Source organism: Bombina bombina, chromosome 4 (assembly GCF_027579735.1).
Source record: "Bombina bombina isolate aBomBom1 chromosome 4, aBomBom1.pri, whole genome shotgun sequence".
NCBI classification, from domain to species: domain Eukaryota; kingdom Metazoa; phylum Chordata; class Amphibia; order Anura; family Bombinatoridae; genus Bombina; species Bombina bombina.
Window position 1 is genome coordinate 818550563 of NC_069502.1, and position 16190 is coordinate 818566752.

The 16190-nt window shown below is 42.1% G+C and overlaps 1 protein-coding gene across 1 annotated transcript in view; it reads left to right on the top strand.

Moving 5' to 3' along the window:
• Positions 1 to 16190, top strand: part of LOC128657104 (oocyte zinc finger protein XlCOF6) — a 134868-nt gene that overhangs the window by 21060 nt on the left and 97618 nt on the right. The gene's annotated exons all lie outside the window — the stretch shown is intronic.

Here is a 16190-nt window from a genome sequence, read left to right on the forward strand (position 1 = left end):
CAGATCCTTGGCACATTGCTTGCTCTGCCTCAGATGAGCCTGTTTAATGGAAGCAGACTTCTGCAGCTAAGATGAGCACTGTAGATGAAAGTGCTGATAGGTAAGTACCATTAACATTCAAATCCCACTGGCTATTAGCATGTACACATGTTTCAAATAGCCTGGGGACATAGTCACATACACCATTTAATACTACAAACAGTTTTAGGCACTTTTGTCACTTTTATTTTGTCTCTTCAGCACAGGGTTTGGGATCCTCAGAGCCGAGATTGCCAATCAATATTATAGAACTCAGTGCAATTCTCAGGACCCTTCAAGTATGGTTAATAGGTAGTCTTATCTACATTTACAGACAGACAATGTCACAACAGTAAACTCTGTCAACCATCAAGGAGGAACTCACAGTTCTCTAACTTTGATGGAGGTGTCTCCTATTCTCTCTTGGGCAGAAGTCAATTCTTGTGAACAATGGGAGGGAGACTTTCTCAGTCATTAGTTTCTACATCTAGGGCAATGTTCTCTTCATTTGGAGGTGTTCATCTGATTGTTGATTTTGGGGCCAGAAATAATTCTAAGGACCTTTTCGTTTGAATATCAAACTTTCCAGGTACTTTGCAAAGTCTAGGGATCCTTAAGCAAAGGTGGTGGATGCACTAGTAGTACCTTGGACATTTCAACCTGCTTATCTGTTTTCTTCTCTGGTTCTTTTCTCCAGAGTGATTTTCAAGATACAACTAGAAAAGTCATTTTTAATACTGATTGCCCCAGCATGGCCTTACAATATTTGGCTTTCGTATCTGGTTCTAAGTGTGACAAAATGGCTTAGTGGTAAACTGTGCTGGCTTGTATTCTGATGGTTGATAGTCCAATATAGAGGTTTAGCAGCAAACTTGTTTCTAGGAAAATGTATCACAAGTTTGGAAAATATACAATGATGTATAGATCTTAATTTCTCTTGTAAGATGTATCGAGTCCACGGATTCATCCTTACTTGGGGGATATTCTCCTCCCCTACAGGAAGTGGCAAAGAGAGCACCCACAGCAGAGCTGCCTATATAGCTCCCCCTTAACTCCACCCCCAGTCATTTTCTTTGCCTACTCTAAGTAACTAGGAAGTGCAGAGCGAGTGTGGTGACAAAAATTTTAGTTTTTTATTTCTCAAGCAAAAGTTTGTTATTTTAAATGGTGCCGGTGTGTACTATTTACTCTTTGGCAGAAAAAGAGATGAAGATTTCTGCAAGGAGGATTATGATCTTAGCACTTTGTAACTAAGATCCACTGCTGTTCTCACAAGGGCTGAAGAGTACAGGAAAACTTCAGTTGGGGGAACGGTTTGCATGCTAAAGCTGCATATGAGGTATGTTCAGTCTATGTTTTTCTAGACAGACTGTGTTTATTCTAGAAAGGGCTGGCAATATCCCCATGGGGAAAGGGTAAGCTGTGTTCAGACACTTGGATAAGAATTTCAGCTTGCTTGAAGGGCTCATTTGTTACTGGTGACACTGTTTAAAAAAAAAAAAAACGTTTTTTGTTTGTTCAAGTAAATGATGCATTTATAACGTTTTTTGTAGGGACTGAAGGGGTCTTTGTGGCTTTTGTTAGGGTTTTTTAACCCACATGATTGATTAGAGACACTCAGGTGTTTTTTCTAATAGGCCTCAAAACATTGAGTGAGGTGGGAGGGGCCTATTTTCACGCCTCAGTTGTGCAGTTTCTTTTCCTTAAGAGTCATCCAACTGCTCCTGCTGTGTTTGAGGGCTGTAAAGGAGGTTTTTCCCCCAAAAATCGTTCTGAAGAGCAGGTAGGCGCCACAGCAGAGCTGTGGCAAGGTGCTGAAGGTCTTTTTTACCGTTTTTGAAGTTTTTTCAATCCTGTTTTTCCATTAAGGTGTTAATTGTTTATTTGCATAGTTGTGCAAAGTTACTAAGGCTGTAAGATAATACTGTAAAAATTTCGTTAAGTTTACTGCTTTTTTACACTGTTTTGCAGAACTTGTGCAGCTTTTTTTCTCTTAAAGGCACAGTACCGTTTTATTTCTAAGTGTTATTTACTTTGATTACAGTGTTTTCCAAGCTTGCTTGTTACATTACTAGCCTGTTTAACATGTCTGATACCAAGGAAAATCCTTGTTCAATATGTTTGGATGCCATTGTGGAACCCCCTCTTAGAATGTGTCCCAAATGTACTGATTTGTCTATAAATTATAAAGAACATATATTAGCACTTAAAAATAGAGCAATAGATGATTCTCAGTCAGAAGTAAATGAGGGTTCGCCATCTAGCTCTTCCCAAGTGTCACAACCAGTAACAAGTGACGCCAAGTACCTCTAGTTCGTCACATTCATTTACTTTACAAGACATGGCCACAGTTATGAATACAACCCTCACTGAGGTTTTGTCCAAACTGCCTGGTTTACAAGGAAAGCGGGACAGCTCTGGGTTAAGGAAAAATGCTGAGCCGTCTCACGCTTTAGTAGCCGTTTCTGATATACCCTCACAATGCTCTGAAGGGGCGAGGGATTTGTTATCTGAGGGAGAAATTTCTGATTCAGGAAAGACGCTTCCTCAGACAGATTCTGATATGACGGCCTTTAAATTTAAGCTTGAACACCTCCGTTTATTGCTTAGGGAGGTATTAGCAACTCTAGATGATTGTGACCCTATAGTGGTCCCAGAGAAATTGTGTAAAATGGATAGATACTTAGAGGTTCCTGTTTACACTGATGTTTTTCCAGTCCCTAAGAGGATTGTGAATATTATTGCTAAGGAGTGGGATAGACCAGGTATTCCGTTCACTCCCCCTCCTGTTTTTAAGAAAATGTTTCCCATATCTGATACCATAAGGGACTCATGGCAGACAGTTTCTAAGGTGGAGGGAGCTATTTCTACTCTGTCTAAGCGTACAACTATACCTATCGAGGACAGTTGTGCTTTCAAAGATCCTATGGATAAAAAATTAGAGGGTCTCCTGAAGAAAATTTTTGTTCATCAAGGTTTTTCTCTCCAACCTATTGCGTGCATTGTTCCTGTAACGACTGCAGCTGCTTTCTGGTTTGAGGCTCTAGAAGAGGCTCTCCAAATGGAGACTCCATTAGAGGAAATTATGGACAGAATTAAGGCACTTAAGTTGGCTAATTCTTTTATTACAGATGCCGCTTTTCAGCTGTTTAAATTAGCGGCAAAGAATTCAGGTTTTGCCATTTTAGCATGCAGGGCATTATGGCTTAAGTCCTGGTCTGCTGATCATGAGGGCATGTGTCATCTAAATCTAAACTTTTGAACATTCCTTTCAAAGGTAAGACCCTATTCGGGCCTGAACTGAAGGAGATTATTTCAGACATCACTAGAGGGAATGGTCATGCCCTCCCTCAGGATAGATCAAATAAGATGAGGGCCAAACAAAATAATTTTCGTTCCTTTCAGAACTTTAAGAGTGGTCTTGCTTCAGCTTCCTCTGCTACAAAGCAAGAGGGGAATTCTGCCCAATCCAAGTCAGTCTGGAGACCTAACCAGGCTTGGAACAAGGGTAAACAGGCCAAGAAGCCTGCAGCTGCCTCTAAGACAGCATGAAGGGATAGTCCCCGATCCTGGACCGGATCTAGTAGGGGGCAGACTTTCTCTCTTCGCTCAGGCTTGGGCGAGAGATGTTCAGGATCCCTGGGCTTTAGAAATTGTGTCCCAGGGATATCTTCTGGAATTCAAGGGCTCCCTTCCAAGGGGGAGATTTCATATTTCTCGATTGTCTGTAAACCAGACAAAGAGAGAGGCGTTCTTACGCTGTGTAGAAGACCTACTTACCATGGGGGTGATTCGCCCAGTTCCAAAGGAGGAACAGGGGCTAGGGTTTTATTCAAACCTGTTTCTGGTTCCCAAGAAAGAGGGAACTTTCAGACCAATCTTGGATCTCAAAATTCTAAACAAGTTCCTCAAAGTTCCATCATTCAAGATGGAGACTATTCGGACTATTCTACCTCTGATCCAGGAGGGTCAATATATGACTACCGTGGACTTAAAGGATGCGTATCTACACATCCCTATTCACAGAGATCATCATCAATTCCTCAGATTCGCCTTTCTGGGCAGGCATTACCAGTTTGTGGCCCTTCCCTTCCGGGTGGCCACAGCTCCCAGAATTTTCACAAAAGTGCTAGGGTCCCTTCTGGCGGTTCTACGACCACGGGGCATAGCAGTGGCGCCTTATCTAGACAACATCTTAATTCAGGCGTCGACTTTCCAGCTAGCCAAGTCTCACACAGACATCGTGTTGGCTTTTCTGACATCTCACGGGTGGGAGGTGAACATAAAAAAAGAGTTCTCTCTTCCCTCTTTCAAGAGTTTCCTTCCTAGGGACTCTGATAGACTCGGTAGAAATGAAAATATTTCTGACGGAGGTCAGAAAGTTAAAACTCTTATCCACTTGCCGAGCTCTTCATTCCATTCCTCGGCCATCAGTGGCTCAGTGTATGGAGGTAATCGGACTCATGGTAGCGGCAATGGACATAGTTCCTTTTGCCCGTCTACACCTCAGACCACTGCAACTATGCATGCTCAAACAGTGGAATGGGGATTATGCAGACTTATCTCCTCAACTGCATCTGGACCAGGAGACCAGAGATTCTCTTCTCTGGTGGTTGTCTCAGCACCACCTGTCTCAGGGAATGTGCTTCCGCAGGCCAGAGTGGCTCATTGTAATGACAGATGCCAGCCTGTTAGGCTGGGGTGCAGTCTGGAACTCCCTGAAAGCACAGGGCTTATGGTCTTGGGAGGAAGCTCTCCTCCCGATAAACATTTTAGAACTGGGAGCGATTTTCAATGCGCTTCAGGCATGGCCTCAGCTTGCTGTGGCCAAATTTATCAGGTTTCAGTCGGACAACATCATGACTGTAGCTTATATCAATCATCAGGGAGGAACAAGGAGTTCTCTAGCGATGATGGAGGTAACCAAAATAATTTGGTGGGCAGAGGATCACTATTGCCATCTCTCAGCAATCCACATCCCAGTCGTCAGTCTCTTCATCCGGGGGAGTGGGAACTCCATCCGGAGGTATTCGCCCAGCTGATTCAGCTATGGGGCACTCCAGAATTGAATCTGATGGCGTCTCGTCAGAATGCCAAACTTCCTTGTTACGGGTCCAGGTCCCGGGATCCCAAGGCGGTACTGATAGATGCTCTAGCAGTGCCTTGGTCCTTCAATCTGGCTTATGTATTTCCACCGTTTCCTCTCCTTCCACGTCTGGTTGCCAGAATCAAGCAGGAGAGAGCTTCGGTAATTCTGATAGCTCCTGCGTGGCCACGCAGGACTTGGTATGCAGACCTAGTGGACATGTCCTCGGTTCCACCGTGGACTCTGCCAATGAGGCGGGACCTTCTAATTCAAGGCCCGTTCAGGTATCCAAATCTAATTTCTCTGCGTCTGACTGCTTGGAGATTGAACGCATGATTTTATCAAAGCGTGGTTTCTCTGAATCGGTCATTGATACCCTGGTTCAGGCTAGAAAGCCTGTCACCAGGAAGATTTGTCATAAGATTTGGCGCAAATATCTTTATTGGTGTGAATCCAAGGGTTACTCTTGGAGTAAGATTAGGATTCCTAGAATACTGTCTTTTCTCCAAGAAGGTTTGGAGAAGGGATTATCTGCTAGTTCTCTTAAAGGTCAGATATCTGCTTTGTCTTTTCTACTTCACAAATGTCTGGCAGTTGTCCCAGATGTTCAAGCATTTAGTCAGGCTTTGGTCAGAATCAAGCCTGTATTTAAACCTGTTGCTCCGCCATGGAGCTTAAACTTAGTTCTTTATGTTCTTCAAGGGGTTCCGTTTGAACCTATGCATTCCATAGATATTAAGCTTTTATCTTGGAAAGTTTTATTTTTAGTAGCTATCTCTTCGGCTCGAAGAGTTTCTGAGCTATCTGCTTTACAATGCGATTCCCCTTATCTAGTTTTCCATGCAGATAAGGTGTTTTACGTACCAAGCCTGGGTTTCTTCCTAAGGTTGTTTCTAATAAGAATATCAATCAAGAGATTGTGGTTCCTTCTTTGTGTCCTAATCCTTCATCTAAGAAGGAACGTCTGTTACACAATCTTGATGTGGTTCGTGCTTTAAAATTCTACTTACAAGCAACTAAAGATTTCCGTCAAACATCTTTTTTGTTTGTTGTTTATTCTGGAAAGTGGAGAGGTCAAAGGGCTACGGCTACCTCTCTTTCCTTTTGGCTGAAAAGCATAATCCGTTTAGCCTATGAGACTGCTGGATGGCAGCCTCCTGAAAGGATTACTGCTCATTCTACTAGAGCTGTGGCTTCCACATGGGCTTTTAAAAATGAGGCTTCTGTTGAATAGATTTGTAAGGCGCCGACTTGGTCTTCGCTTCATACTTTTTCCAAATTTTACAAATTCAATACTTTTGCTTCTTCGGAGGCTATTTTTGGGAGAAAGCTTCTACAAGCAGTGGTGCCTTCCGTTTAAGGTCCCTGTCTTGTCCCTCCCTTCATCCGTGTCCTAAAGCTTTGGTATTGGGATCCCACAAATAAGGATGAATCCGTGAACTCGATACATCTTACAAGAGAAAACATAATTTATGCTTACCTGATAAATTTATTTTTCTTTGATGTATCGAGTCCACGGCCGCCCTGTTTTTTAAGACAGGCATATACATTTTTATTTTGAAACAGAATAGAGGGGTGCCTCATGTGTGGTATCATCTAATATACATCAACAAGTAACACAACTCAGGCCAAATGGGTACTCACAGATTTGAAGAGCACACTTATGTGCTGGTAGGGGCAGGCTGCAGAATTATATAGGTGTAACAGCTCACCCACTTGGAAGCACTCTTAGCGAGAGGTGTTGGTGCTACAAAGGAGACATAAGATGCAAGCACCACATGTGCAGACTATTAATGATGCAACCAAAACAGATTCCTTAATATGGAGGGTACTCAATTATTCCCGGAGCACACCAATGTGTTTGTAGAAGCAGGCTTCAGATTGGAATAGGTGTAGCAGCTCACCCAAACTAAAGGTATCTTGATAGTAATGATACTGGTGTATGGTGGTCCCAGTGTGCTCTCTCAGGTGCTAAGCTGGTCTCTCATAAGTAGGTATAGGCAGATGGTGGGTAGAAAAAATCCACTCAATGAATATAAAATATATCCAAATTTATTTAAAAGAAACATAAAATTTTAAAAACAACAGCACAGTGGTTGCTAATATAGATGGATGACAGGGTGTCCAGTGATTACCCAATAATGCAACGCGTTTCTCAGTTCACAGACAGTTTCCTCAGGCATAAAAAATAATAAATAATACTACCCATCACTGCCTTATATACCTCACTAACAAACATTACACCTCCCTTCAATGGGTTGTCTTTCTGAATTAATTGATATAGTACACCTGTGTGGATTAATCCAACTCACTGACCTAAAGGTAAAATGTTGCTCTTATGTATATATATATAAAAAACTAGGGCCTAGATTTAGAGTTAGGCGCTATCCGTGAAAACCAGCGTTAGAGGCTCCTAACGCTGGTTTTAGGCTACCGCCGGTATCTGGAGTCATTCAAAAAAGGGTCTAACGCTCACTTTTCAGCCACGACTTTTCCATACCGCAGATCCCCTTACGTAAATTGCGTATCCTATCTTTTCAATGGGATCTTTCTAACTCCGGTATTTAGAGTCGTGTCTGAAGTGAGTGTTAGAAATCTAACGACAAAACTCCAGCCGCAGAAAAAAGTCAGTAGTTAAGAGCTTTCTGGGCTAACGCCGGTTCATAAAGCTCTTAACTACTGTGCTCTAAAGTACACTAACACCCATAAACTACCTATGTACCCCTAAACCGAGGCCCCCCCACATCGCCGACACTCGATTAAATTTTTTTTAACCCCTAATCTGCCGACCGCCACCTACGTTATACTTATGTACCCCTAATCTGCTGCCCCTAACACCGCCAACCCCTGTATTATATTTATTAACCTCTAACCTGCCCCCCACAACGTCGCCGCAAGCTACCTACAATAATTAACCCCGAATCTGCCGACCGCAAAGAGCCGCCACCTACATTATAGCTATGTACCCCTAATCTGCTGCCCCTAACACCGCCGACCCCTATATTATATTTATTAACCCCTAATCTGCCCCCCTCAACGTCGCCTCCACCTGCCTACACTTATTAACCCCTAATCTGCCGAGCAGACCGCACCGCTATTATTATAAAGTTATTAACCCCTAATCCGCCTCACTAACCCTATAATAAATAGTATTAACCCTTAATCTGCCCTCCCTAACATCGCCGACACCTAACTTCAATTATTAACCCCTAATCTGCCGACTGGAGCTCACCGCTATTCTAATAAATGTATTAACCCCTAAAGCTAAGTCTAACCCTAACACTAACACCCCCCTAAATTAAATATAATTTTAATCTAACGAAATTAATTAACTCTTCTTAAATAAATTATTCCTATTTAAAGCTAAATACTTACCTGTAAAATAAACCCTAATATAGCTACAATATAAATTATAATTACATTGTAGCTAGTTTAGGATTTATATTTATTTTACAGGCAACTTTGTATTTATTTTAACCAGGTACAATAGCTATTAAATAGTTAAGAACTATTTAATAGCTAAAATAGTTAAAATAATTACAAATTTACTTGTAAAATAAATCCTAACCTAAGTTACAATTAAACCTAACACTACACTATCAATAAATTAATTAAATAAAATACCTATAATTATCTACAATTAAACCTAACACTACTCTATCAATAAATAAATTAAATACAATTCCTACAAATAAATACAATGAAATAAACTAACTAAAGTACAAATAATAAAAAAGAACTAAGTTACAAAAAATAAAAAAATATTTACAAACATAAGGAAAATCTTACAACAATTTTAAACTAATTACACCTACTCTAAGCCCCCTAATAAAATAACAAAGCCCCCCAAAATAAAAAATGCCCTACTCTATTCTAAATTACAAAAGTTCAAAGCTCTTTTACCTTACCAGCCCTGAACAGGGCCCTTTGCGGGGCATGCCCCAAGAAGTCCAGCTCTTTTGCCTGTAAAAAAAAAAACATACAATACCCCCCCCAACATTACAACCCACCACCCACATACCCCTAATGTAACCCAAACCCCCCTTAAATAAACCTAACACTAAGCCCCTGAAGATCATCCTACCTTGTCTTCACCATACCAGGTTCACTGATCCGTCCTGGCTCCAAAATCTTCATCCAACCCAAGCGGGGGCTAGCGATCCATCATCCGGCGGCTGAAGAGGTCCAGAAGAGGCTCCAAAGTCTTCATCCTATCCGGGAAGAAGAGTAGATCCGGACCGGCAACCATCATCTTCCAAGCGGCATCTTCTATCTTCATCCGATGAGGACCGGCTCCATCCTGAAGACCTCCACCGCGGACCCATCTTCATCCGGCGACGTCCAACTGAAGAATGACGGTTCCTTTAAGGGACGTCATTCAAGATGGTGTCCCTCGAATTCCGATTGGCTGATAGGATTCTATCAGCCAATCGGAATTAAGATAGGAATATTCTGATTGGCTGATGGAATCAGCCAATCAGAATCAAGATCAATCCGATTGGCTGATCCAATCAGCCAATCAGATTGAGCTCGCATTCTATTGGCTGATCGGAACAGCCAATAGAATGCAAGCTCAATCTGATTGGCTGATTGGATCAGCCAATCGGATTGAACTTGATTCTGATTGGCTGATTCCATCAGCCAATCAGAATATTCCTACCTTAATTCCGATTGGCTGATAGAATCCTATCAGCCAATCGGAATTCGAGGGACGCCATCTTGGATGACGTCCCTTAAAGGGACATTATACACTCATTTTTTCTTTGCATACATGTTTTGTAGATGATCTATTTATATAGCCCATAAAGTTTTTTTTTTTAAATAAATGTATAGTTTTGCTTATTTTTAAATAACATTGCTCTAATTTTCAGACTCCTAACCAAGCCCCAAAGTTTTATGTGAATACCGTCAGCTACCTTCTCCAGCTTGCTCCTGTTAGTGTAAAGGGTCTTTTCATATGCAAAAGAAGGGGGAGGGGGGGAGTGTCTTATTTGCCACTTGCAGTGGGCTTTCCAGCTACCTTTTCAACATAGCCAAACTGACAGCTTCTAAGTAAGTTTTTAAACAGTTTTATACTGGATTTTTATATCAGTATCTGTGCATATTATTCTTTATAATAGTGTCTATTACATGCAGTTATATGAAAATTAGTGTATACTGTCCCTTTAAAGGAACCGTCATTCTTCAGTTGGACGTCGCCGGATGAAGATGGGTCCGCGGTGGAGGTCTTCAGGATGGAGCCGGTCCTCATCGGATGAAGATAGAAGATGCCGCTTGGAAGATGATGGTTGCCGGTCCGGATCTACTCTTCTTCCCGGATAGGATGAAGACTTTGGAGCCTCTTCTGGACCTCTTCAGCCGCCGGATGATGGATCGCCAGCCCCCGCTTGGGTTGGATGAAGATTTTGGAGCCAGGACGGATCAGTGAACCTGGTATGGTGAAGACAAGGTAGGTTGATCTTCAGGGGCTTAGTGTTAGGTTTATTTAAGGGGGGTTTGGGTTAGATTAGGGGTATGTGGGTGGTGGGTTGTAATGTTGGGGGGGGGTATTGTATGTTTTTTTTTTACAGGCAAAAGAGCTGAATTCTTTGGGGCATGCCACGCAAAGGGCCCTGTTCAGGGCTGGTAAGGTAAAATAGCTTTGAACTTTAGTAATTTAGAATAGGGTAGGGCATTTTTTATTTTGGGGGGCTTTGTTATTTTATTAGGGGGCTTAGAGTAGGTGTAATTAGTTTAAAATTGTTGTAAGATTTTCCTTATGTTTGTAAATATTTTTTTATTTTTTGTAACTTAGTTCTTTTTTATTTTTTGTACTTTAGTTAGTTTATTTCATTGTAGTTATTTGTAGATATTGTATTTAATTAATTTATTGATAGTGTAGTGTTAGGTTTAATTGTAGGTAATTGTAGGTATTTTATTTAATTAATTTAATGATAGTGTAGTGTTAGGTTTAATTGTAACTTAGGTTAGGATTTATTTTACAGGTAATTTTGTAATTATTTTAACTAGGTAACTATTAAATAGTTATTAACTATTTAATAGCTATTGTACCTGGTTAAAATAAATACAAAGTTACCTGTAAAATAAATATAAATCCTAAAATAGCTACAATATAATTATAATTTATAGTGTAGCTATATTAGGGTTTATTTTACAGGTAAGTATTTAGCTTTAAATAGGAATAATTTATTTAATAAGAGATAATTAATTTCATTAGATGTAAATTATATTTAATTTAGGGGGGTGTTAGTGTTAGGTTTAGACTTAGCTTTAGGGGTTAATACATTTATTAGAATAGCGGTGAGCTCCAGTCGGCAGATTAGGGGTTAATAATTGAAGTTAGGTGTCGGCGATGTTAGGGAGGGCAGATTAGGGGTTAATACTATTTATTATAGGGTTAGTGAGGCGGATTAGGGGTTAATAACTTTATTATAGTAGCGCTCAGGTCCGGTCGGCAGATTAGGGGTTAATAAGTGTAGGCAGGTGGAGGCGACGTTGTGGGGGGCAGATTAGGGGTTAATAAATATAATATAGGTGTCGGCGGTGTTAGGGGCAGCAGATTAGGGGTACATAGGGATAATGTAAGTAGCGGCGGTTTACGGAGCGGCAGATTAGGGGTTAAAAATAATATACAGGGGTCAGCGATAGCGGGGGCGGCAGAATAGGGGTTAATAAGTGTAAGGTTAGGGGTGTTTAGACTCGGGGTGCAGTAGGGTGTTAGGTGCAGACGTAGGAAGTGTTTCCCCATAGCAAACAATGGGGCTGCGTTAGGAGCTGAACGCGGCTTTTTTGCAGGTGTTAGGTTTTTTTTCAGCTCAAACAGCCCCATTGTTTCCTATGGGGGAATCGTGCACGAGCACGTTTTTGAGGCTGGTCGCGTCCGTAAGCAACTCTGGTATCGAGAGTTGCAGTGGCGTTAAATATGCTCTACGCTCCTTTTTTGGAGCCTAACGCAGCCTTTCTGTGGACTCTCAATACCAGAGTTATTTTTATGGTGCGGCCAGAAAAAAGCCAGCGTTAGCTACGCGGGTCCTTACCGACAAAACTCTAAATCTAGCCGTATGTTGCTAATATGTGCTCTGCATTACGATCATCTTTCAATATACAATTCATACACTAATTATTTATATACACCTCAAAATATTTGTGTTCACATTTTTATTTTTAAACTTTCAGTCACCACTGCACCCTATGGTTTCTCCTTTTTCTTCCTAGCCTTCGGTCGAATGACTGGGGGGTGGAGTTAAGGGGGGAGCTATATAGGCAGCTCTGCTGTGGGTGCTCTCTTTGCCACTTCCTGTAGGGGAGGAGAATATCCCAAAAGTAAGGATGAATCCGTGGACTCGATACATCACAAGAGAAATAAATTTATCAGGTAAGCATAAATTATGTTTTTCCTGACATTCCCATGGATTCTTCAGTTTTTGCAGGACGGTTTAGATAAATATTTATCTGCCAATTACCTGACAGAGCAGATATCTGCTCTTTCTCTTGCAAGATGTATCGAGTCCACGGATTCATCCAATACTTGTGGGATATTCTCCTTCCCAACAGGAAGTGGCAAAGAGAGCACCCACAGCAGAGCTGTCTATATAGCTCCTCCCCTAACTCCACCCCCCAGTCATTCTCTTTGCCGGCTCTAAGCAATAGGAAGGGCAAAGTGATTGTGGTGACAAAAAAGTTTTTATTTTCTCAAGCAAAATTTTGTTATTTTAAATGGTACCGGTGTGTACTATTTACTCTCTAGCAGAAAAGGGATGAAGATTTCTGCATGGGGGATGATGATCTTAGCACTTTGTAGCTAAGATCCCCTGCTGTTCCCACAGAGGCTGAGGAGTACAGGAAAACTTCATTTGGGTGGAACGGTTTGCATGCTAAGCTGCACTGAGGTATGTTCAGTCTTTTTTTTTTCTAGACAGACTGTGATAATTCTAGAAAAGGCTGACGATATCCCCATGAGGGAAGGGTAAGCTGTATTCAGAGACTTAGTATGGAATTACCAGCTTGTATAAAGGGCTAAGTTAATACTGATTGACACTTATAAGAAAGGCTAACGTTTTTTATTAAGGATTAACGTTTTGAGGGACTTTGGAGGTTCATTTGGGCTTACTTAAGGGTTATTAACCCACATGGCTAGTTTAGAAACACTTTGGTGTGTTTCTTTTAGGCCCCACAGACATCGAGTGAGGTGGGAGGGGCCTATTTTCGCGCCTCAGATGCGCAGTTATTTTTACAAGACAAGACATCAGGCTGCTTCACCGGAGGGTCCTGCTGTAATTGAGGGCCTAAAGGAAGCATTTTCCCCACAAAATCTATCCCTAAGGGCAGGTAGGCGCCACTGGTGACTGGTGGGGCAATCTTACTAAAGCATTATGAATCCACTATAAAAATTTCGAAAAGTTTACTGCTTTTTTACACTGTTTTACATAATTTGTGCACCTTTTTTTCTCTTAAAGGCACAGTACCATTTTTTCTAAGTGTTGTTTTTACTTTGAACAAAAGGTGCTATGGAAATTCCTCTTCCTTTCAAGATGGAGACTATTCGGACTATTCTGCCACTGATCCAGGAAGGTCAATATATGACCACAGTGGACTTAAAGGATGCATATCTGCACATCCCTATTCACAGAGATCGTCACCAATTTCTCAGATTCGCCTTTCTGGACAGGCATTACCAGTTTGTGGCCCTTCCCTTCGGGTTGGCCACGGCTCCCAGAATTTTCACAAAGGTGCTAGGGTCCCTTCTGGCGGTTCTACGACCGCGGGGCATAGCAGTGGCGCCTTATCTAGACGACATCTTAATTCAAGCGTCGACTTTCCAACTAGCCAAGTCTCACACGGACATCGTGTTGGCTTTTCTGAGATCTCATGGTTGGAAGGTGAACATAAAAAAAGAGTTCTCTCTTCCCTCTCACAAGAGTTTCCTTCCTAGGGACTCTGATAGACTCGGTAGAAATGAAAATATTTCTGACGGAGGTCAGGAAATCAAAACTTGTAACCACTTGCCGAGCTCTGCATTCCATTCTCCGGCCGTCAGTGGCTCAGTGTATGGAGGTAATCGGACTAATGGTAGCGGCAATGAACATAGTTCCATTTGCTCGCCTACACCTCAGACCACTGCGACTATGCGTGCTCGAACAGTGGAATGGGGATTATGCAGATTTATCTCCTCAGATACATCTGGATCAGGAGATCAGAGATTCTCTTCTCTAGTGGTTCACCTGTCCCAGGGAATGTGTTTCCGCAGGCCAGAGTGGGTTATAGTAACGACAGATGCCAGCCTACTGGGCTGGGGTGCAGTCTGGAACTCCCTAAAAGCACCGGGTTTATGGACTCCGGAGGAGGCTCTCCTCCCGATAAACATTCTAGAACTGAGAGCGATATTCAATGCGCTTCAGGCGTGGCCTCAACTGGCTGCAGCCAAATTCATCAGATTTCAGTCGGACAACATCACGACTGTAGCTTATATCAATCATCAAGGAGAAACACGGAGTTCTCTAGCGATGATGGAGGTGACCAAAATAATCCGATGGGCAGAGACTCACTCTTGCCATCTTTCAGCAATCCATATCCCAGGGGTAGAGAACTGGGAGGTGGATTTCCTAAGTCATCAGACTTTTCATCCGGGGGAGCTCCATCCGGAAGTATTTGCCCAACTGACTCAGCTATGGGGCACACCAGAATTAGATCTGATGGCGTCCTGTCAGAATGCCAAGCTTCCTTGTTACGGATCCAGGTCAAGGGATCCCCAGGCAGTACTGATAGATGCTCTAGCAGTGCCCTGGTCCTTCAACCTGGCCTATGTGTTTCCACCATTTCCTCTCCTTCCTCGTCTGGTTGCCAGAATCAAGCAGGAGAGAGCTTCAGTGATTTTGATAGCACCTGCGTGACCACGCAGGACTTGGTATGCAGATCTGGTGGACATGTCATCCGTTCCACCATGGACTCTGCCAATGAGACAGGACCTTCTAATTCAGGGTCCATTCAAGCATCCAAATCTAATTTCTCTGCGTCTGACTGCTTGGAGGTTGAACGCCTGATTTTATCAAAGCGTGGTTTCTCTGAGTTGGTCATTGATACCCTGATTCAGGCTAGAAAGCCTGTCACCAGGAAAATCTATCATAAGATATGGCGAAAATATCTTTATTGGTGTGAATCCAAGGGTTACTCATGGAGTAAGATTAGGATTCCTAGGATATTGTCTTTTCTCCAAGAAGGATTGGAGAAGGGATTATCAGCTAGTTCCTTAAAAAGGACAGATATCTGCTTTGTCTATTCTTTTACACAAGCGTCTGGCAGATGTTCCAGACGTTCAGGCGTTTAGTCAGGCTTTAGTTAGAATCATGCCTGTGTTTAAACCTGTTGCTCCGCCATGGAGTTTGAATTTAGTTCTTAAAGTTCTTCAAGGGGTTCCGTTTGAACCTATGCATTCCATAGATATTAAACTTCTATCTTGGAAAGTTCTGTTTTTAGTAGCTATCTCTTTGGCTCGAAGAGTTTCTGAATTATCTGCTTTACAGTGTGACTCACCTTATCTTGTTTTCCATGCGGATAAGGTGGTTTTCCGTACCAAACCTGGATTCCTTCCTAAGGTTGTTTCTAATAGGAATATCAATCAGGAAATTGTTGTTCCTTCTCTGTGTCCTAATCCTTCTTCCAAGAAGGAACGTCTGTTGCACAACCTAGATGTGGTTCGTGCTTTAAAGTTCTACTTACAAGCAACTAAAGATTTCCGTCAAACATCTTCATTGTTTGTTGTCTATTCTGGAAAGCGGAGAGGTCAAAAGGCTACGGCAACCTCTCTTTCTTTTTGGCTGAAAAGCATCATCCATTTGGCTTATGAGACTGCTGGCCAGCAGGCTCCTGAAAGGATTACTGCTCACTCTACTAGAGCAGTGGCTTCCACATGGGCTTTTAAAAATGAGGCTTCTCTTGAACAGATTTTTAAGGCGGCGACTTGGTCTTCGCTTCATACTTTTTCCAAATTTGATACTTTTGCTTCTTCGGAGGCTATTTTTGGGAGAAAGGTTCTACAAGCAGTGGTGCCTTCCATTTAGGTCCCTGTCTTGTCCCTCCCTTCATCCGT